Below are 24,635 nucleotides of genomic sequence, written 5' to 3'. Positions count from 1 at the left end.
AATCTGCTTGTTGAGTTTCCCAAGATCCTGTTGGGTTATTTAGTTTTCTACATAGAGATCTTGCTCATCTTTTCTTACATGAATACCTATTAACTTGATTTTTTATGCTATTGCTAGTGGTAATTAAAATTTTACCTTATGTGAGACTTTGAGGATGTAATAGTAATGTTCAAGAGTCTTTGATCCCAAGAACTTCCAACCTCTTGGAGTACAGGGACAGATATATATGTGGTATGAGTTGAATATGATAAGTATACTAGTAATGTGGATTGGTTATGATAGAACTAAGCAAAAGTTACCATTAAAAAAAATGGTGTGAGTAGGGGTATTTGCCCATTCCGGTGGGGGGGGGGGCTCATGGAGTGGAAAGGCAGAGACACTCTGAGTGTTAAAAAAAAATACAATGAGTCAGCAAAGTGAATAAAGAATAGGCAAAGGTGGGGGTGGGCTAAAGTGTCAGCATGGCTGTGAGCCAAAGGCCCCAGGTGGACAGAATTTACATAGAAAATGAGGGAATGTGGACAGACTTGTTCCAAGATTCTTGGACACTTTAACCACATGGAGTTTATAAAGTAGCGTGAAAGTATAAGCAGGGAGAAAATTTGGGAAAAGGTTTCTTTGAAGGGAGCTATTGCTGTCAGTACTGCCAACCAAGGGAGCAGTCATGGTAGATGCCGCCTCCTTCCGTTCCAACCTGACTTCTAGGGTCACATGTGATTATTACATGCATTCACCCTGGCTCTAGATACAAGAGTTAAGAATCATTAGACAACCCATGAGGGCCACCAGCTATAGTTAGTTATGAAAGGTCACCCACTGAGATATCAGTAGCAAGGGGGTGCTGATCAAATTCTGTAAACTAAGTACTTTGTGCTATATGTTCTACAATATAGAAGCAACCTGTGCAGCCTGCCAATAAGGATCCCTTCTCAGTCACTATGTGGAGTGTGTTCATGGAACAATCAGAGAATTGTGATGTTGTGGGTTCTCTGAACCATCTGTGTCACTTTCTACTACATATTCATATATCCTTTTAAATCAATGGCCATGAGAGAGGAGGGAGAGAGAGGAGAGAGAGAGAGGAGAGAGAGAAAGAGAGAGAGAGAGGGAGAGAGAAAACCAAGAGAGAAAGAATAAAGGTTAGCCAGCTGCCCTTTGTGAACTTCCTGCTGCTGTGATCTGATGCAGAAGTTGCTAGTACATAGGGAGAAATGAGTGGGGAGAGAAAGCAAACGCCCACAACAGGCCTCCTCAAAAGAAAGAACTCTTGAATTTTGAATGGAATTCAATTGATATCTTGACAAGACAAATTCTAATTACCAAATCAAGACCATGATTTCTGACTTAAAGTGAGGAGGACTTTCCACTGGTTAAGAATTCTTGGTATCTGTCCCATTTTCCATTAAAATTCAGGGGAAACTGACCCCCTTCTGAACAAAAGTGTGAAGAGATTGGGGATGACAAAATGAGGTTGTGTTTTGATTACATCACACATCTTGCTAGTTACCCCAAAAAGTAAAGTACATACAAGAAACTACAAGCGATACAGTTATGACTGGGGGAATGGCAAGAAAGGTGAAGTACACTAGGGTCTTTTAGCGGTCAAAGAAAGACTTTCCAAACCATGCCAAAGAGTTTAGACTTTAATAGGACGTGGAGAAACACTAAGGAGTTTATTCAGAGGAGTAATCTTTTTTGGGCATTCACCATGTTCTAGCTTCTATACTAGGTGGTTTACAGGAACTATCATATTTAATCCTCACTAAAAGAATAAAAAAACCTATGAAAAAGATAATATAATTATCTCCATTGTAGGGTACTGTGTTCTTTCACACTAGTTGGCTCTAACATTGTAGTATACTACTTTTCTTATTTTTACTTGGCCCAAACTCGCTCTGCAGAGCAGGTCCCTTTTCCTAACTTTAATAAATGTAAAACCTTCCTACTTTTTGTGCTTGTTTTTTTCAATTCTTTGTTCAAGACAAGAAGAACCAAGAAACTACCTCTGAAAGGAGACCCCAGAACCCCCAAATCCTGTAACATATTTGTCAAGCCAACCAGGAAAAAATCAGGAAATCTAGAAACATGTGCCTGTCAGCCTGAGCAGAACAAAAGAACAGCCAGTAAAGATCAACTCAAGTAGCTGGGGTTTTTTTCTTCAACCCAGCTGGTGAGCCACAACACCCCAAAGAAGTTAGGAAGCACAAGTAGGTAGGGCCTTCAGCCCTTTAAGCAGGAAATGGCTCCATCAAGATGGAGACCTTCACTCCCTCAACACCCCATAAAGAATTATGGGGATTTGTGTCTTTCAGAGGGAAATGAGGCAGGAGATGAAGGCAGCCTTCTGAGAAAGAGGGCGTCATCAATTAATAGCAAAGTTCCAGGACACACGCACAGAGCAGTTGCCAAAGCCCTGCATGTGGACCTCCTGTGAGAACTCAGTTTTGGATAAGATGGCCTAGACCTGAGGTCAGCCTGACAAGTGACAGATAGAAAAACACATCTCCATTGAGCTCTGGGCTGCTGTGTTCTTTCACAATAGTCCTCTCTCGTGCTGTAGTGTACTCGTACACACTCTGCAGAGCATATTTGTTTTCTTACCTTTAATAAATGTAGAACCTTGCTGCCAAAAAATATTATCTCCATTGTAAAAGTGAGGAAACTTGGGTGTAGAGAGGTCAAATAACTTGCCCAGAGGCACAAAGGAGCAGTACAGATTCGTTGCAAATGTCCCTTAACACTCTCTACCCAGCTTCCTCTCACAATGACCGTCAGAAGAACTGATGGGTTTGTTCACAGCGCCACAGCTCTGAGTCTAAAACTCAAACCCCACTAGTGTCTCCTTGATAATGTATAGAATGTTATTTGACCTGACATGGCCATATAAACCCCAAGGGCAGTGACACCTGGGATCTTTCGTGTTTCTGCATGGTTCCACAAAATGAGATTTGTTCTGCCTCCTAAGCTTCAGAGTACAGCATGGCAAAATGCCTTTTCCCAAAATGTAAACTACACTTATTTTTAAATGATAACATAAAACCATAAAATTATACGTATTAATGGTGTACCGTGTGATGTTTTGGTATATGTATACATTGTGTAATATTTAGATTACATTTAACATTTGCATCCCCTCAAACATTTATCCTTTTTTCAGTGGTGAAAACATTCAAAGACCTTTCTTCTAGCTTTATGAAATGTGCAACATATTATTGTCATCTAAAGTCACCCTACTGTACAAAGCAAGATGCTTTTTCCTAAGTAGGGAATAGAGGTAGCGGCCCAGAGTAGAGTCCAGAGTGACTTCAACTGAGTTCAAAGCCTGTTTCTTCCACTTTCTAGCTGAGTGGCCCTGGCAAGTTACTCAATCTTTCTTTCCTTACTTTCCCATTCTGTAGCACCTACTTCACAGAATCTTATGAAAACTAGATGAGTTACTATACATATAAAGTACTTAGGAAGATTCCCGGCACCAGGGAGGCATGGTTGCTATGGTCTGAATATTTATCATCCCCAAATTCATGTTCCAACCTAATCTCCAAAGTGGTAATATTGCAAAAGGTGGAGCTTCTGGCAGGTCACTAGGTCATCACAGATCTGTTTCTATAAATGGGATTTGTAAAATTGGTTTGAAGGACCTTGTTCACCCTCTCTGCCACGTGAGGACACATAGAAGGTGCCCTCTGTGAGGAACAGGATCTCATCAGACACCAGCACTGCTGGAGCCTTGATCCTGAACTTCCCAGCCTTCCAAACCCTAAAGAATAAATTTCTATTGTTTTTATATTACCCAGTCTGTGGTATTTTATTTTAGCAGCCCAAACAGACTAAGATAAGCATCCACTATCACTATTGTTATTACCATTGTTATTTGGGCTTATCACTCTGATATGTTTACTATCTAGAGATACTAATGGTATTAAATGTCAGTCAATATTTATTAAGCACATACATTTATCAGTGCTTAGGTGCTAAGTACAACGTAAGTGAATTGGAATACACAATTCCTGCAGATGCTCAATGTAATATAATAAATGAAACAACATAACATCTGCCTTCAAGTCTCATGACTCAGATACACTAGCTTATGCTGGTTTGTGTAAAACTATGTTGTACAGAGGAGGTGTGATAAAAAAGTATGGTGAATGTTTTAAAAATTTTTAAATTATTCCAATAAAAGACACATTACCATTAATTCCCTTCAAAATACTCCCTCCTCACTTCAAACATACGCCATCATTCTTGCCAGTTTCTGAAGCAATTCTGAAGTCCTTTCATGACTAATTGTACTGTCATGGCTGCCTTGATGTAGTAAATCAATCCAGTTACCTTTCGTGGTCATTTTAATTTTGAGGAAGAGCCAGAAGTCATGCAATGACATCTCTTGTGAGTAAAGCAGATGAGGACACATGGTAATGTTTTTATTTAACAGACATTGCTGTAAATAATTGATCAACAACGGGTGATCAACAAAAATGGTGAATGTTTAAATTTTAAAGTTATTACAGTAAAAAACACACTGCCATCAACTCCTTCAAAACAGCCAAAATACTCCACCTTGCTTCAAATTGAATCATTCTTATTGAATCATTCTTGGTAATATGTATTTTGCTGTAATAAGATTTTAAAAATGCAAACATTCACCATAGTTTTAATCACCCTTTGTATTTTCCCCCTTGATTATCAACTCTTTATGATATGAGCCGCAGTTTATTTTTCTTTGAATTTCTCACTGCCTTTCCCTTCCGTGTATATGGTAAGTCTTCAGTGAATTTGGTTGAGTGTTCATGAAGTAAATGAAGAATGAATTCACAGGACTACACATTGGTGCATGGTACAAATGGAGCACAATCATGCTAGTCACTCTCCCTCATTTCCTGTAGCTTTACCCCTGCCACTGATGCCCTCTCCACTCATGCTTATGTCCTCATTCTTTTTTTTTTTTTTTGGTTAATTTGTGTGATATAAAATTAACAACTAGGGGGTGGGGAATATCAGGGATGGAACTCAGGCCCTTGCGCTTTCAAGGCAGGTGCTGGAACCACTGAGCTAAATCCATGGCCCAAAATTAACAATTTTTAAATGAATAGTTTTAAAGGATTTGAGTGGGATTAATTCACAAGGTGTATCCATTCCTGCTATCTACTTCCAAAAACATTCTCATTATTTAAAAAAAAAAGAATCTTGTGCCTGGAAAGCAGTTGCTCCCCATTCCCTCTTTCTTCCCTTAAATGATCTTTTCTTCCATTCTACTTACATAGCCACCTCTCAAACTGCCATCATCAACTTCTAAATGCCTCATTTTCAAGCATCTTTCACTCCGACCACCCACTACAAAGATTCTGCCTCTTCATTATTTTCTTTTTAGGGCCTATACTCTTGAGTTTGCCACATAAAGCTTCTAATCCACTACCAACTCTGCCTATTCCCCTGTCCTTACAACTGCCTTTACCCACCACAGGTTTTAGCCTCTGTCATTTAAATGTGTTGCATCTAAACATTTTTAACTCTCTTTCTCCCTTATCTGTTCAACACCTGGACCTGCCCTTGAGCAGCTGATATGGTTGCACAAATGGCACAACCAACCAACCACAAATCATAGTTTGTGGCTGTTGGCACTACTCCACAAACCCATTGCATTATCCTGATGTTTGCTTTCTACCACCCAAGTGGCCAGAATGGCATGCCCTGCTTACTTCTTAACCCTTCCACACCACCATCTTGTTTCTCCTCCATACATTATCAGCTCTGTGAGTAGCTGAGAAAACAGAAATGCTCTGTAACATTCCTCACATTTCCACGATGAAATGGCCAACTGTTGTGATATTCTGGGCATTATTTTTTCTTATACAGTGGGAAAGTTTACCATACTCAGACCAAATATCAGATCTGTCATGAGCAATCTAAACCTCAGCCTCCCTTGCTTTCTCAAGGATTTAGAACTTCCAGTAACACTTTTTCTATCATGTACTGTGAACTTTGCCTTCTACTGGATAATTTCCAGTATCACACAAACATGCTTAGAATGGCAATCTTTCTTTTTAAATCCTCACTTAGACTTTATGCCTTAAAATCATCACCCCCAACACTGCAAAAGCCTTCTGAAAAGTTGTTGACAGGCCGTGTCTCAACTTCTTCATCGAACACTTCCTCCTTGCCAGTATCACTGGTCCCTTGTCAATCCTAATCTTGTTCTACTTCTCAGCAGCATTTTACCCTAATCCCAAGGGTCAATCGTTTCCCGCCTTCTAAAACTCTCTGCTAAACTGGGCATGATGGCGCGTGTCTGTACATCCAGTACTCGGGAGAGTGAGGCAAACAGATCACAAGTTTAATCCCAGCCTAGAGACTTAGCAAGACCTTGTCTCAAAATTTTAAAAAAGGCTGGAGATGTGCAGCTCAGTGCAAGGGCCTTATGTTCAGTCCCAGTACCACAACAAACAAATACCTCTCTGGGTGCTGTGTGGAGAATTCTGGACAGGGTTTGGGAGTGGTGGTGGTGAGCAGAGCAATCCTTTAAATGGCTAACACAATTTCCAATAAAGTGACCTAATACAATATTTGTGGTGAGAGAAAAGTAGAAAGAATGATTTTTTTTTCTGTTTCTATAATAGGCAGTAGAGGTTCAAATTGATTTCTGAATTAGAAGGTAGGCTGATTTAGGTGGTACTTGAGAAAAATTAATTTTCCAGCCAGTGAGGTGCTGGAGCTGACATCCTGCAGCTGGCATTGGCTCATGAAAGCCAGTGGTATCTGCCTTTTACCAATTCCCCATTCAGTGACATCAAGTTGAGAGCTCAAACTCTGCCTCAGTGGCATTATTTACACCATGGCAATTGGCAAGTGATACTAACAAAGCTTTCTCCAGAGAGTCTGGAGGCTGGGATTAAACTTGTGATCTGTTTGCCTCACCCTCCCAAGTACTGGATTTACAGGCAAGCACCATCATGCCCAGTGTAGCAGAGAGTTTTAAAAGGCGGGAAATGATTGACCCTTGGGATGAGTTGTGAAACATTTACCAGCACACCAGTACTTCTAGCCTTTCCTGAAATTTCAGCACTAGAATACTACATAAGAAAACACTGCGAAAGACATGACATGGTGTGATGGGACATTCAAAACATTGTTATAATTAAAACAAAGGAATGGTTATGAGAGACACTGGGAAGAAAGTATCTGTAAGACTTGGTGGGGGGTTGTAAATGGTGGTGATAGGAAGAGAGAATCAGATTATATTTTCCCTGGAATGGGAATTGTCTTAGAGTACATCTCTTTGGTGATTTCAGAGAGAATAATTCACAATTTGGTTCCCTGTCATGGGTATTTTAAATGTCCCAGCTTCAGCTGTCATGAATTTCAAGTGCCTTTTTAAAGTTCCGATTATTTTAGCTCAGATTTCTGAATTCCTTCACTATTAACTGGCAGAGGTAAATGAATATAATAATAATTGAATCTTAGGTTCTGTCATTTTCTTAATGAAACAAAACGCCCTGCAGAGGTTCGTAGAAAGACATTGTTTAAAACTCAAAAATGTCTTCTACGTTGTGAATGTTGCAGAATCAAGGTGGAGACCAACCTCCACATTAAAAGATATGTGGAAAGTTCACAAGAGTTTCTAAAGGGCCACAGGAAAGAAAAAAGGAGGAGGTACTAAAGGCATGCTCCATCCAAATATTATTTTTCCATGAAAATAAATGTTTTTTAAGAATTTAAACTTTATGTCCCAACACAATGTAAATACCTTTGCCATCAGGTCATACTGTTGTAACAAGTACAGATGGTCTCTGACTTAAAATGGTTGGCATTGCCAATGGTGCAAAAGCAGTACACAGTCAATAGACACATACTTCAGATTTTGAATTTTGATCTTTTCCTGGCCTAACAATATGTGGTAAGATATTTTTTTCATGATGCTGGGCAGTGATAGCAAACTACAGTACCCACTCAGCCACTCTGTTACAAGGGGAACCACCTGATACTCCACAGTGTACTGTGTTGCTAAGCTGTGCTATTCTGTAGGCTGAGTGTGTTAAATCCATCTTTGACTTCTGATATTTTCAACCTATGATAGCTTAATCACAGTGTAGCCCTGCTGTACATGGAGGAGGATCTGTATTTCCCTAAATTCTGGAAATATGAAACTGAATAATACTGCTTTGCACACAGTAACTGAGAGAGATAGACTCATGAACAGAGTAGTGGCCAATGCAGGAATTCAGTATTTAGGAGAAATCCAAGGAGGAGCACATGACTCAACCTTAAGTGAGAAGAGGAGCTTCCTGGGGAAGGCTGTACTGGGCTGAATCTTAAAGGGAAGAAGTAAACAAGATAAAGTATGGTATGGTGTGGGAGGGATTCCAGGCAGAGGGAACAGCATTAGAAAAGACAAAGAACTGAAAAATAAGAGTGATTTGGTCTTTGACTTTTGCCTGAAAGGCAGCTGAGATTAAAGAGAGGATGCTGGAGATCTTCAAGTTTTCAGTGGTGTACACGGAAGTAGGCAATAGTGCCTGGTACAGGCAAAAGACAGGTGTGCTGTCAGGAGGGTATTTGAAATTAATAAAAGTGACAGGATGGAACAAGACACAACTCAAAAGATGTCACTGTCAAGGGTAGGAATATTGCTGGGTTTCATCCCCAGAATTGAAAAAAGTCTGTCATTGTCTTAAGACATGAGATATATAGATATATCCCTCATGTATTCAACATCGCCTTAAGATACGAGATTTATAGATACAGCCCACATGTGTTCAACATTACGTAAGCCTCCACCTGCCCCTTCCTCCACTAAAACGTCACTTCAAATAGAAAGCTCACAATGTTTGAGGCTGTTTTTACCACTGGGAAGGATAATAAAAATTAAATCTAGACATAGAAAAATAAAGTAATATTTCTTGCATATTTTAGTTTGAACTGAAATCTACAGAGTTTATTGTAGAAAAATAATGTCACCTCTATAAATCCTAGTCATTTCTCCATGTAATGTGGCATTCAAAGAAGTATAATTCGAACAGGTAAATGTAATAAAAAATGAAATTGTGCTTTAATTTGGATTGCTCAAAAATTTTTTTTTAAAAAAAGAATCCCCCCCCCACTAGGAAAACCTTTCCTATGCTAATATTCTCTTTCACAATTCTCTTATACCCTATATCATTTTGGAGCATCTCTTTCATAACTCTACCTCCCAACCCTTTTTCTTAGAGTTCTCATTGGTATTTTGTTTTCTAAATTCCCTAATATTTTTTACCCTAGTATCTTTATAGATCAAATTAACTTCCTTTTTTTCCTCTCCTTCCTCCTCTCCTCTGACTTTTTCTTCCTCCTTCACCAGGTAAGAGGGATTGTGAATTTCATTAGACATTTTGTGGGGAGAAGGAAAACAAGCTACACTTACAGGTTAGTTTTTTAACCACATCTCAAGAAAATATGGATAAGCAAAACTGTGAATTAACTAAAATTCTACTCTTGTAAATACATTGATATACTTTTAGACTTTTTCTGTGCATTTATAACATACATAAATACAATCTTCCCTAAATAGTTTCATAATATATACTTGTCACTGTTTTGTAGTCCCTTTTAAGTACGTTAAGTATACTGTAAATATCTTTCTTCTGCTTTATGCAGACATGATTATATTGAAAGCTAGGTGACTTTCCATTGCTGAATATACTGTTATATATATGAACTTTGTCTCCTACTATAAAAATGGCTATTTCTCCTCTTGTACGATCATAAACACTATCGCTGTCAACGTCCTTGCATGAACTCCTTTGTTCTCTTGAGCAATTATTTTCATAGGAATTATCGCTAGGTGTGAAAATTCTGATCAAAGTTTGTATATTGTATTATTCTCCTAGGGCTTATGGAACCACAACCTACAAACTGAGTGGCATAAAAACCAGAAATTTATTGTCTCAGAGTCCTGGAGGCCACAATGTATTAGAGATTAAGGTGTCAGCAGGGCTCTGCTTCATTTCCCCAGTCTCTACCTTCATCTCCATGTGGCATTCTCCCTGTGTGCATGTCTGTGTCCAGATCTCTCCTTTAGGTAAGGATACTGGCGATACTGCATTAGGAGCTTAACATACTCTAGTACTACCTTACCTTAAGCTAACTACATCGACAATGACCCTGTTTCCAAATAAAATCACATTTTGAGGTGCTCCTCGTTCAACATGTGAATTTCAGGGAGACACAGTTGAGCCAATAACACATATTATTAACACTTTAAGATGTGTTGCCAAATGTTCAGAATGTATCTTTAAGAGATGTGACTGAGGTAGCATTGACAGGGTGTGATGTGACTGACTATAATTGGGGAAGGGTCAGAAGAAAGAAATAGTTGTGGGAAATTTCTAAATACTGGCCATGGACAGCTAAGCAGAATACAGGAGAAGCTGCTGGGAAGGGGAAATTGGGTAGGTGATGAGTTAAGTTTTTGACATGCTGAGTCTGAGACACAATGGAACATGCAAGTGGAAATGTCTGATCAGTAGCTATATACATGGGTCTGAAGTTTCGGAAAGACACAAATTTGTGAATCATTACCACTGAAATGGAAGTTAAAAATCATGGAAATAGATGAAATCACCTGCTGAGATCATCCAGTAACATGAGATATGAAGAGGGCCTAGGATAGAAGCCTAGGAACCCAAATACTTAAAGGGTGGTTGGCAGGTGAGAAGCTCACAAATACCACATAATTAAAACCAGGCTTCATGAAGATAACACTGGGAACAATAGTAGGGAGTACCTGGAATTGGAAATAAAAGAGAGACATGTCCCATCTCCCAGCTGAAGAGAAAGATTGCCAATAGCCCTGAAGCATGTTGTGTGTCCACTTCTGACTTGATATATCTCCTTCCTTCCCTATGATAATCACTGCTTTGAATTTATTATTAACCATAGTCCTGCTTTTCTTTACAGTTTAATCACATGTACATGTATCTATAAGTAATATATTATTCAATTTTGTCTATTTTTGAATGTTGTAGAAATGGAAGCATACTTATGAGTTCTATAGCCTGGGTTTTTTTTCTCAAAGTAAAATGTTCTGGAACAATTTATTGATTTGGACATGTGTTGCTATAGATCTTTTATTGTTAATGCTATATGGTATGCTATTTTAGACACACATACCAAAGTAATTTCCCACTATATTACTCATGGGTATTAAGGAGCATTTCCAGTGTTTTGCAAATAATGTTCATACATTTCTCCTAGTTCATATGTCCAAAACTATCTTTCTAAAACATATCCCATAGAGTAGAATTGCTGGATTTCCTACCTCCAGGCTTGTTTTACATGAGAGATAAACATAGATGAAAATGAGTTTCTACCTCACACTGTATTCAAACTTAAAGTCATATAGATCAGACATTTAAATATGAAAAGTAAACCTTAGAATTTTTATAAGAAAATATAGAGTACTTTTATGACCTTAGGTTAAGGAAAGATTTTTTATGACACAAAAAGAATCCCTAAAAAGATAATAAATTAAACATCATCAGAATTAAGAATTTCTGTTCCAAATGCATAATAAAAGGAAGAAAAAGAAAAGTTATTACTTGGAAAAGATACTCACAACATGTATACTGTACAAAATATTGGAGTTCATAATATAAAAGTAAGTCCTACACACCAATATGAAAAACACTTCAATTAAAATTGGGCAAAAGGATGCTTCACAGAAGATGAAATTAAAATCCCTAGAAATATAGAGGAAAAAGATTCAGTATCATTAACAATCAGGTAAGAGCAAATTAAAGCCACCATGAGAAACCAATTCAACTCACCAGACTGACACCAAGGTAAAAATAAGACAATAGCTTTAAGGAGAATACGGAGCAGTGTAGATCATATATTCCTGGTAGGGCTGTAATTTGCTACAGAAACAGGAATGCATTTTGACACCATCCAATGTTATGGCTTGAAAGTCTCCTCCAAAACTTATGTTGAAATTTAATTACTGTCATGACAGAATCAAGAGATTGCACCTTTAAGAGGTGATTAGGATTCATTAATGCCATTATCTCAGAAGTGGGTTACTTATGCTGAGTAGGCTTGAGAAAAAAGGATAAGTTCAGCTTCCATCCTGTCTCCTGAGCATTTGCTTGCCCTTCTGCCCTGTTATGAAGCAGGCCAAAGGCCATCACCATATGTTAGCACCATGCACTTGGATTTTCCAGTCCCCAGAATTGTGATCCAAATAAACTTCTATTGTTTTTAAATTACCTAGTCTGCGGTGTTCTGACATAACAGAAGGAAGCAGACTATGACACCCAGTAAAGTCAAACAAGCGTGTGTCCATGATAAGCAATTTACTCCCAAATTTTAACTAAAAAAATAATTCTTTGCTTATGTGAGGTGCTAGATACTTAAGAAACTTCATTGCCAAGTAGCTCTTAATAGGTTGTAAGATGAAAAATACACTGATAAAATGGAAATTTCTGTTAACATTAAAGATTAGAAAATTGCGCTCTATTTGTATCATGGGATTTTATACTGCTGTGAAAATTAAGACACTATAATCACACATAATTAATGGATGAATCCTGAAACATGGAGGGAAAACTAAGAAATCACAGAAAGCCACATGCGACCTAATTTAATTGACATAATTTGAAAAACAGACAAAATTGAATAATATGTTGTTTAAAGCTACTGACATGTACAGTGAGCTCCAAAGAAAACAAAGACAGCCTTAACACCAGGTTCAGGATAATAACTACCTCTGGGTGGAGATGTGATTATAAACTACGTCTTTGAAGGGAAGGAGCAGACCTCTTTGGAGTTCATAATTAAGGAGCTGACCTAGGGTGTGGTGTTACAAAAGCCTCCCTGAGGAAAGGGAACTTCCGCTGGTGTCTGGGCCTTGAGAGAGTGAATTAGAGCCATACCTCTCAGACCTTTGTGTAGGTCACCACAAACTGTTCTGGATACAAGGATATTTTCAGCCATAATAAGGTTATTAATTATTAAATCGAACTTTAAACACAAAGAACTGGCCGTTGGAGTTTCTGTCTTCCTCCAGGAGAAGAATTCACCATACAAATACAATTTCAAAGATTTCAGTCTTTAATGTAAGCCAGATTTGAGAACAATGATCATAAATGCAAAACTAGTGGTATTTAACAAAAATATGCAAATATCTAATCCTTTACTTGAGGGCTAAAAGAAAGATTTTGAATAGAAATCCATTTATTTGGAATAGGTTGAGCTGATGATTGACAAGATGACACTTGGTATTTGGAACTAAATAGTCTTTAGTTGCAACTAAAACAGCCTTAAAATACATATCAGATAAATGAAGTAAAACTTAAGATGACCATAAAGGATGGTTTGAATAAATGCAAATCTTCATGAAAGCACAAACCTGCATTCACAGGAAGCTAAAGGATGAAAAGGAAGTGAGTAAACTGTATAAACAAACAAACATGGCTGGGGATTAGCTCAGTGGCACTGCACCTGCATGGTAAGGTCCTGAGTTCCGATCCTTGGTACCGGAAAAAAGAAAAACAACAACAAACAAACTTACAAGAAATGAGAGGCTGCTGTTTTTGGCTAAGAGAATATGAACAGAATCTTGGATCAGGACTCTAATTAGTGCATCAGAAAAGGGATATTGTGTAGAAAATTAGTAAAATAGAATTTTTCTGTGGATATAGGCTGTAATTATGTAATTCAGGCTGGCTTTAAACTCATTGAGATTCTCTTACCTCAGGCTCCCAAGTGCTGGGATTACAGACATGCATCACCATGCCTGGCCATAAAATAGAATTTTTCTTACTGAGGTGAAAAATTCATCACTTTAACCATTTTAAAGTAAAAAAATCAGTAGTTTTTAGCGCATTCACAGTGTTGTGCAACCATTACCACTAACTGATTTCAGAACATTTTGTCACCCCAAAGAAGCTTTGTGCCCATTAATCTGTTACCCCTCATTCCTGCTTTCCTCCACCACCTACTTTTCTTTGTCTCTGTGGATTTGTCTACTCTAGACATTTCGTATAAATGGAATCATGCATTCTGTGGTTTATTTGTGTAGCTTCTTTCATTTAGCATAACGTTCTCAAAATTCATCCATGTTGTAGCATGGATGTACTTCATTACTTTTATGGCTGGATAATATTGCACTGTGTGACTCTGCCACACTTTGTTCATCCACACTCCTCCACTCATGGATTTTTGGCTTGTTTCCACTTCTTGCCTACTATGAATAATGCTATGTTAACATTCCTGTGTTAATTTTTTGTTTGAACACATGTTTTCAGTTCTTTTGGGTATATGCTGAGGAATGCAATTGCTGAGTCATGTAGTAACTCTTTAACACTTTAAGGAGACTTTTCCTCAGTGGCTGCACTATTTAACATTTCTACCAGTGGGCTATGAAGATTCAGTGTTTTCACATCATTCTAATACTTGTTATCTTCTATTTATTAAAGTAATTATTGTGACAGCCATCCTGAGTGAGCATCAGATGGTGTCTCCTTGTGGTTTTGATATACATCTCCTTGACAATTGATGATGTTGACAATGTTTTCATGTGCTTATTGATCATTTACATATCTTCTTTAGGGAAATGCCTATTCATCTACTTTTTCCATCCTTAATGAGTCTTTCTGCTGTAGAGGTGCAAAAGTTCTTTATATATTCTGGATACTAGGCCATTATTAGATCTATGATTTGCAAATAACTTCTCCCATTCTGTGAGTTGTCTTTTTACTTTATTGATAAGAGTCCTTAAATATAGCAAAGTTTTTACTTTTGATGAAGTTCAATTTAACAGTTCTTTCATTACTTACACCTTTGGTGTCACACTTAAGAAAGCATTACCTAATACAGGGTCATGAAGATTTATATCTATTATTAAAATAGAGTTTTAAAGAAATTGAATTAATGTGGCATAGGAAAATGTGTCTTTGAAGACTCTTATAGGAAAAAAGCAATCAAATATAGGCTAAATTATTGAAGAAATTAAAGTAACAAATAAACTTATAATATTAAAAGTCTCAAAAATATTCTAGCTTCATTGCAATCAGAAAAATTCAGTTTGAAAGTGAGATCCCAAAGCTTCAGCAGAAACTTAAATTTATTACTAAGCTGCCTTATTAAAATAAAGTTTTGGGGCTGGGGATTTAGCTCAGTGGCATTGCACCTGCCTTGAAAGTGCAAAGTCCTGAGTTTGATTTCCAGTACCAAAAAAATAAAATAAAATGATGATGTAATACTCAATTTAAAGTGATTTATTATGGAAAGAAAGAGAAGAATTCTGTCTTGGTTACTTTTTTTTTGTTGCTGAGACAAAATACCTGGCACCCAAAGTTAAAGGAGGAAAGGTTGATTTATCTCACAGTTTGTAGAGGTTTCAGTTTGTAGTTGGCTGGCTCTAAGGCAGGGTGGCACGGCAGAGGGGCATCACAGAGCAGGCAGAAGGCACCAAATAGCGAACAACAAGCAACAAACAACAGCATCCCTCTTTCTGTCTCTTATATTTTATCCATTCTACCTGCCCTCCAGGGAGCCCTCACACCCTTAATCCTGGCATCACACAGTGAATCAATCCCAGCATCACTTCCTTGATCCCAGCAACATACACTGTAGATCCTGTCAGCTCTGAAAAGTCCCACATAGGACTATATGAGGCTTTGGGGGGACATCTAGACATAAGTCATAACAAATACCTTCCAGGCAGATAAAAAAACATTCATGGTTATGAAGAACTAGATACCTTCAGAATATAAGCCAAAATTGTTCCAGAAAAATCAAAACAAACCATTGGGACATACTCATTTTCATGAAAAAAAAATGTCCTTGACATTTGGTTAAGAATGCTACTAGCTGAGAAAAATTTCGATTACTTAAGGAAATAAAATTCATAGTTCAGAGAAATTGTGATTTAGGAAGAATTTAAGTTTTAACCCTGAGAAAAGTATCTTTAATGTTCCTGATATTTCAGAAAGGCCATTTGGCAAACGTTAGAGAAATACTGGGATTCCCCACATACAAAGGAAGAGGAGCATGAGCATGGGATGACTCAGGGATTCAGGATTCAAACTGGGTGAAACCAGACTCCTCTCTTAGGCTATTTCCATTCCAACACAGAAATACCTCTGCAACAGCAAGACAGAACTCTTCGTGCTCCTCAGGCTGAAAGATGCTCAGGACCTTCCTTCAATAACCCTGAGACACACACATCATCAGAATGGAGGGTAATAGAAATGACATCACTGTGATCTTGATCATTGAGTTATGATGGATTCAATCCTTCCACTTGGATGGGAGGCAGCTGCCTAGGTTCTGTTCTGCTTCAAGAGACCAGCTTGAGACTGAGCTGGGCAGATTATAAAATATTATTGAATTGGCTTATAAATTTGCTATTGATTAATTTGTGAGTCAATTCAAGGCCTATGTGACTTGACAGATGAGCCTTTGGCTGGCATATGGAAGCAGAACTCCCTATGCCAATGGTCACAATTAAGATCTCGATGATCAGTGATACTGTGATGTCTCTGATGGCAAGATGACACTACAGCTAAGGACTTATGACTTGTGCGGTTGCTCTCCCACATCAAATGTTAGCTAAAGATACCACAGGTGGCTTGTTAACTATGACCTGTCCTTTACAAGAATGCACAAGCCTGGCCTTACCCTCCCCTGTTCCCTGCATCTGCCTTTATGCCCCTGCCATGTTGTGTGATCAATAAATACTAACAAGTTTGGAGCTCATGGTCTTAGCCAGGAAGAGCTAAGATCAAGTCCTGGACCCTCATTTATGTAAGCCTTTTGTCTTTTATGTATTATTCTTTCATCCTCTGCTGTACCCTCAGTCAGGTGGTGAGGCATCCCCTGATATTCTGCCTCATATTCCTCCTAGGAATACGGAGTTGCAAAGAATATGGAGGTCAGATGTCACAGATCAGTCCTTGGAGGAAGGTTTCTGACAGGAGGACCTCCTATCATGCTCTGTTCTCTAAAAAGCCAGTATGGACTCCCCAACAATTCTTTCCTCAGATGATGTCGATGCCCAACAATATATCTTCACAAGTGCTGGATTTTGTCTTTTGTTCACACAACTTGAAAATAGAAGTGATGCATCTTCAGAGTTGATCCAACTTTCCAAGGAGCTTATTTCCAAAAATCAGAATCATAAGAAAAACTACATTTTTGTTTTCTTCTAAAGTAATTCTGATATTTTCTCTCAACTTCATTGCCATTAGGTGATCATTTCATGCAGCAAATGAAAGGTAGAATTATAATTCTTAAAATACTGTTTTATAACTGTGGATTACTTCAATGCAAATTTTAAAATTGTTTCCATTTTTGTACTTATTGACAGAGCAATTACAGTATTTTTATTCTTATGGTTACCAACAAAACAACTTAAGTTCACTGAAAGAATCCAGCAAGAAATTTGTCTTCTAAAATAATTTTGAACATTATTTTTAGTTTTTGTTGTTTTTTTTTAGTTTTAATGTGACTAGTTGAATGATTATGTCAGTGCTCAGATGGAAACGTGATACAATTGTAATTATAAATCTCAGGATAGTATTTTACAAACATATAAATGGAAGTTTTATTAGTAAATTGATTCCATTTTATTCAATTTCTACATAAAGTATATTATTTTGATGTTGCTATTTAACAAGTCTCTCCTATTGATCCAGAAAAATAGCAACAATTTTGTCTCCTAAAGTGTTTTTCAATTTCTCCTCTTTAGTTTTTCTGCAGTATTTATTTGATAACTCAATTGCTCAAATAAAAAAGCCTGATATAAAAATTTTAGAATAGTTTTTATAATTTTACTTGAAAGTGAATTTCACTTTCTTTGACCTCTAAATAACATAAAGATAGGATTTCAATTGCTGGTGTTTGACAAGTCCTCAGTAACAAGAACTGTAGTGGTAGTAAGAGTAGTACGTGAGCAGTTATAGCATGTGCAGAGAACTGGAATTCAAAGTCCATTTCTGGATCTAGGGGCTGAATTTACTTAAGGATTAGTATGTTTACCTAAACAAATTTAACTTGAAAAACTTGTCAAAGTAATTTTCTCTTCTGGATGTCTTAAAAGAGACAATCTAGAAGAAAGATGCATTCTTAATTTTCTTCTGTTCAACATGTTATAAATCTTTAGAGATATGGGCTTTCTTTTAGACGTCACTATCATACACCTATTGAAGGTAAAACATACCTTTAAACTAAAGGCCGAAAAACCCCACACCTGCCTACAATCAATCTACTTTAAGTCTTCTGTGAGGTGGTATGTACAATGACAAATAAGACTGGGGTTTCAGTATTGAAGGCAACTGGGAAAAGAAGGCAACTCTCACATATATAGATGGCCCTTGATTTAGGACAAGGTTCCCTAACAAGCTCATTGTAAGTTAAAAAAATGCATTTAATACACCAGGGGACATTACAGATTAGCAATCAGTACAGAGCTCTCCTGTATGATACAGTGCCACCAGCCCTGTGTGGCCACTGAGCATTTGAAATATGGCCAGTGAGCTTTGAGTATAAAGTTCACAATGGATTTAGTAGGACTTTCTATGAAGAAAAGTGTTTGAAATCTCTCTCTTCATTAAACTCTTCTTTCTTTTTGGATTCCCAGAGGCAGGGGATGCCTCAAACTTTGGGAATGCCACAATTTAAAGCAGTCACGTAGGCAAGAACTTAAAGGAAGCACTACAGGAAAAGATATTCAGCAAGCCCTAAAAATTTAAATGATCAACAACAATATTAACCTTCTCTTTTCCAGGAGAAGTAGGAAGTAAGAAACAGGAGGTACTGAGACAGAATATATCAAAAACTGTGTCTTGAAAAACTCCAGGTTTTATGACTTTTTCATGACTGGCAAGTTTTCCTTGATTGCCACAATATCATGCCATTATTGGAGATCAGGTGATTCTTAACTACTTGTCTTACTTTCCAGTCTTTGAAGATAATTTCAAATATATGCATATATATTATTTTATGCCTCTCATGTAAAAAGTCAGAAGGACTAGTTAGCCCATCTCTGTCAACTTGAAAACTCTTCTCCACATCCACCCAAATCAGTCCAGTCAATAAGGTTTGATTTGTTGATATCTGAAAGAGACTATGATGACTAAGGAGCTATAGATTTCAAAACAATCCTTACATAGTGACGATGAAGGTTCTGCCCTCATTCTCCCAATTGTATACACAATTTTATGTATACATACCATCGGGGCAAAAGAGCTGCTGATTGAATGGGGTGGGGGGAGTGAGGCAAAGTGGAGAAATAATCAGCTGTTAAAATAAAATAAATTGTCTCATCAACTGTTAGCCCTAGGCAAGAAAACCCCCCAGAAAACATTATGGAGAACATTCTTAACCACTAGGCATTTCTAGGAATTTTAGAAAAAAAATATTGAGACATTTTTTTGTAGACTCTTTTTGTAGAACAGTTTTGGGTTAATAGCACAACTGAAAGCAAGGTACAGAGATATCTTGTACATCACTTCCTTCCTCCCATGCATAGCTTCTCCTATTATCAATGCACCCTACCAGAGTGGTACATTTGTTAGAACAGATGAACTTACATGGACACATCATTATCACCCAAACACAATAGTTTTTACCAGGGTTTATTTCTTATGTTCTATAGTCTATGGATTGAACAAGTGTATAATGAGACGTATCCACCATTTCAACATCATGGTGAGTATTATTGCTGCCCAAAAGTCCCCTGTGCTTTTCCTATTCATCCCCCCTCCCCAACCTAGCAATGATGGATCTTTTTACTATCGCCATCATTTTTCCTTCTTCAGGAAGAAAGAATCATACTTGGAATCATACAGATGTGGCCTTTTCAGATTGGTGTCTTTCATTTAATAATATGCGTTTAAGTTTTTTTATGTCTTGTCAGGGATTGATAGCTTATTTTTTACTCTAAATATTATTTCATTGTCAGGATATACCACAGTTTAGCCCTTTGCCCTGAAGGGCATCTTGATTGCTTTCAAACTTTTAGCAACAATAAAGGTGCTATAAATAACCATGTTTTTGTGTGAACATAAGTTTTCAACTCTTTTGGGTAAATATCAGTGTGATTGCTATATTATATTTCAAGAATATGTTTTGCTTTGTCAGAATCTCACTAATTTTCATATTAATCAAATATTGAAATATTTTAGGCATACTTGGCCTGAAGATAATATATTATTAATTTCTCCCGTTATTGTTTTTATGGGCTACTAGAAAAATTTAAATTGCACATACATGAATTATATTTCTACACTTGATCTTAGCCAAAAGACTGATAAGCAATGATGTCTTGTATTCCTGTTAGACAATGCTACCCTAGAATCAAATTACTTGGGTATAAAATCCTCTACCAACTGCGGTGCGACCTTAAACACTTAACATCACCATATCTCAGTTTCCTTATGTATACAATGGTTGTAATGATAATATTCCAGCTGAGTGAAAAGCATTTCTTAGACATATTGATCTTAGCACATGTCAGATTAGCAACTTGAAGCCAAGATAACCCCAGCAAAAGGATCAGAGAATGAGCCTATTCAGAGAGAGAGAACGAGAGGAATACAGTTGAAAAATGGAAGGATAACTGGAACAGTTTATTAAAATGTATACATACAGTAACCTAAGGCACAAAGCAAGCAGCTGGCTAATGAATGATTGCAGTTTCATTTCTCATGCTCATGAAAGCATCATGCCCATGTCCATGACTACAGAGAAAATTAGGAATTACCACTGATTGGAAATAAAATTCAATACATCTATTATGGACCAAGGGTCCATGGGTTAGAAGCATGTAACTCTGGGTGGTGGTGGTGAAATGGTGGATCTTTAAGTGGCGGGCCTAGTGGGGAGGTCTTTAGGTCACTTGGAGGGCATGTCCTTGAATTGTATGGCCGGATGCTAGACTTGGCCTTCCTGTCTTCCAGGAATGTGATCACTTCCTCCTGCAAATCCCATTTGCCACAATGTGATACAGCCGTCAGGACCCTCACCAGAACTGAGCCAGTGCCTTTGAACCTCCCAGCTATGACCTAAATACTTTTTCTTCAGAAGTTAGCCTGCCTAGTATTTGTTGTAGTCATGAAAGGCTGACTAATACAATGTCTACAAGGCAAGAATAGTAATACATCTGTGGTTTTAGTAGGAGTCTTAATATTTTATTTTCCAGGCTTTGAGAAGGCAGAAACGGAATTATACTGACATCAGATGCAGAACAGCAAGGAACAAATTGTAATTTTTAAAAGATGGCTGCCAATGATGTTCTCAAACCACAAGGAAAACAGTTTGCCTGTTCTTTTTCTTTTGAGCAACAAACATCATTTAATCTGATTTCCATAATGTTGTTGTAAAAATAAAATGAAGTACTACATCCATGGTGCTAACTGTAATTATTCATATTAATTAGGAATGTTATTATGAGGGTGTCATGAGGAGAAAAATAAGTTTTGGGTTAAATTTGCCATGTCAAAAAAAGAATATTTGTGACATGTAAAAATTGGAAAAGTATAAGGAGCAATTCTAAGAAAAAGATCAATGTGGAAATCTGTGTTAATTTAAAATATAGTACATTGTCTTCCAGATTTGAGTGTCATGAATTATTTGGCACTGCTTGATACTTTATATATATACTAGTAATAGGGACACCCAAAATACATGTCCAGGAGGTAATATTTATTTATCTTTGAGACAGGGTCTCCCTATGTAGTTCAGGCTGGCCTTGAACTCACTATATAGCCCCAGCTGGCCTTGAACTCACAGAAATCCCCCTGCCTCAGCCTCCTGAGTGCTGGGATTACAGGCATGTGCCACCACACCTGGCCAGGAGGTAGAGTTTAAAATCAATGTAAACCCAAAGAGCTGAAATATGGATGGAGAAGAAGAAAATGAGTGATTTGCTTATGGATAAAATATGGCAATAATTAAAAAATAGAGGGTGCAAATGAATAGCAAATTAAATAAAATATTAAGGAGAGAAAAAAGAATAATATTGACACCTGTCAGAAAGAGAATTAACAGTCAGTGTAAAAGACACTTAAGAGTGGCTTTTGGTCTACAGAGAGGCTGTCATCCCTGAAGTCCCTCTGCAGGACACACGGCAAGCTCAGGCAGGAAAAGATCGCCCTGTGGTTCAAAAATAGACATGACCTGAGTTCAGGGAACAAGACTCCTTATCAGGATTTGAGGATCTGGAACTAGCAATACAGAGTTTGGGAGTCAGAGTCATATTAATGGTAGTAGCCTAGTGTCTTACTTTTCTCTCATTACTAAGATAAAATACCTGACACCCAAAGTTAAAGGGGAAAGGGTTTATTTAGCTCAGTTTGTAGAGGTTTCAGGCCACAGTCGGCTGGCTCCAAGGCAGAGTGGCACATGGCAGAGGGGCAGGCATTGCAGAGGAGAAACAGTTCATGGCGCCCACACAGTAGCAAAAGCAACAAGAGAAGATAAGCCTCTTTCTGTACCTTTTATTTTATCCAGACTCCTGCGATTAGAGTGGTGCCAAAACAATCAGTGGACTGATTTAGTAATCACACCCTTAACCCCAGCATCACACACTCTAGATTCAGCCACTTCTGAAAAAGCCCTGTGACTGCATGGGGCTTTGGAGGGACATCTAGACACAAACCCTAACACCTAGGAAAAAGATCTATGGATTTATTGTTAAGAAACTTGAACTTGCCTTGGTTTTTTGGTTCAGTGACATTCAAAAATAACCTGTGGCAAGTCCTGTGTTCTTCTCATATCTCTCCACTCCCCTTATCCCACTTTTTGTGTTAAAAATAGCCGGATCAGATTCCTGTCATTTAAAACTACATACAAGTAGAGCGGGGGATTTAGCTCAGTGGTTCTGCTGCCTGCCCTGCAAGGGCAAGGTCCCGAGTTCGATCCCTGGTATCAAAAATAAATAAATAAATAAATAAATAAATGAATGTAAAGGAGCATAATTTAAAAAAATAAAACTACATACAAGTAATAGTTCAAAACAAATCACTATAGTGTCCTGGTGTCCTGGCTCTGCCATGAAGAGCTTCTTGCACTGTGAGAATGAACTTCTTCCTTTCTCGTTCCTTGACCATCTTGGTGGCTACTCTTGATTGGGGGCCATCCTGCACTGAAGACAGAAAGATGGTGGCCACGAAGAAGATGCAAAAGTCTCTGGAGTCAATCAACTCTAGGCTCCAACTTTCTATGGAAAGTGGAAAGTATGTGCTCGTGTACAAACAGACTCTGAAGATAATCAGACAAGGCAAAGGAAAATTGGTCAACCTTGCCAACAGGTGCTCAGCGTTTGAGGATTTGAGGAAATCTGAAATAGAGAACTATGCCACATTAATCAAAATTATCATCCATCGTTACAATAGCAATGGCATTGAATTGGACATAGCATGGGGGAATACAACAGACTATGAACATGAGCTGTCACTGATCCAGGTGATTGTGCAATAATTAGAAACATGCCAGAACAGACTGGTGAAAATCAAACTCTGCAAGATTTTTCCTTAATAAAACTTGCCAGGACTTGTTTAGAAAAAAAAATCACTTGAATATTTATGCAGTGCCAAGAAAAAATTTACCATTTTAATGCTAATGATATAATTCTAAATACTTAATATAAAGTCTCTCGGAATTTTTTTTCAGTATGAACTAAGCTTTAAAAATTTCAGGAGAAGGCCGGGGATTTAGCTCAGTGGTTCCGGCACCTGCCTCGCAAGCGCAAGGTCTGGAGTTCGATCCCCGGTACCCCCCCAAAAAAAAGAATTTCAGGAGAGATAAATGCAGATATCAAGAAAATGAAAATAATTACCAATAGAAAGGAAGAATATGATTTTCCATTTGGCTTTCTGAACAAGGTACTATATGATCCTCATATATCTTGTTTTGCAAGTGGAAAATTGATGGAAACTATGTCAAAATAAAGCCTGAGTTCATAGGCTATTATTTGAGAACTACTAAATTGAATCATAAAGGTTCTCAAGTACAGACTTTATTTAATTTTTATCTTTTTGTTATTCAAGTAGTTCATTTTTACAAACAGAAATTGAAGTCAGGGGTAATTGATTTCCTTAAGATCAAAAAGATCATTTGGGGCAATACTGGTTTTAGAACCCTGCCAAGAGCCCTTTGGAAATAAATGCATTGCTAAAGAAAAGTCTCCTGAAGATGGAAGTACTATGAGTAAAACAATGGTAGCCTATTCATTACCAATAGCTTATTAGTGTTTAAACTTGCTACATCATGTTATAATGTGTAGATTGCTACTGTCTAGACATTTCATTAATGTTTCTGGAAGCATGGAAGTTATTAATTTATCCACTTATGGCTCACTGTGGATATAAAAAACAAATGAAATTGACCTCATAATGTGAAATGCTGCACTATAATAATAACTTGTTGTTCTGGTTTATTATTTCAAATTGTATGTTGATTAGGCAGCAATATATTATGACAAAATTTTCATTTCAGAAATATTTTCATTGGTCTAGAATTTGTGGAAAGGGACATTTGTAATTATTACTCCTGTGATTAAGAAGATACTATCTCCAATATACATAATTTTTGGACATAAACAAGAAACACAAGCTTAGTGAACACTGTGCAGGAGTAACTGCCTATAGGGCCATCAATGG

At 37.5% G+C, this 24,635-nt stretch overlaps 1 pseudogene; it reads left to right on the top strand.

Annotated features, from left to right (window-relative positions):
* Nucleotides 1-22,961: 22,961 nt before the first annotated feature.
* On the top strand, nt 22,962-23,690 carry LOC110345538 (large ribosomal subunit protein eL30 pseudogene; annotated as a pseudogene).
* Nucleotides 23,691-24,635: the final 945 nt, after the last annotated feature.

Source organism: Heterocephalus glaber, unplaced genomic scaffold (assembly GCF_053883595.1).
Source record: "Heterocephalus glaber isolate CG9 unplaced genomic scaffold, H.glaber_assembly_v1.0 deba00001606, whole genome shotgun sequence".
Lineage (NCBI taxonomy): Eukaryota > Metazoa > Chordata > Mammalia > Rodentia > Bathyergidae > Heterocephalus > Heterocephalus glaber.
Note: the sequence above shows the minus strand (reverse complement) of the source record. Positions and strands in the feature narration are given on the sequence as shown.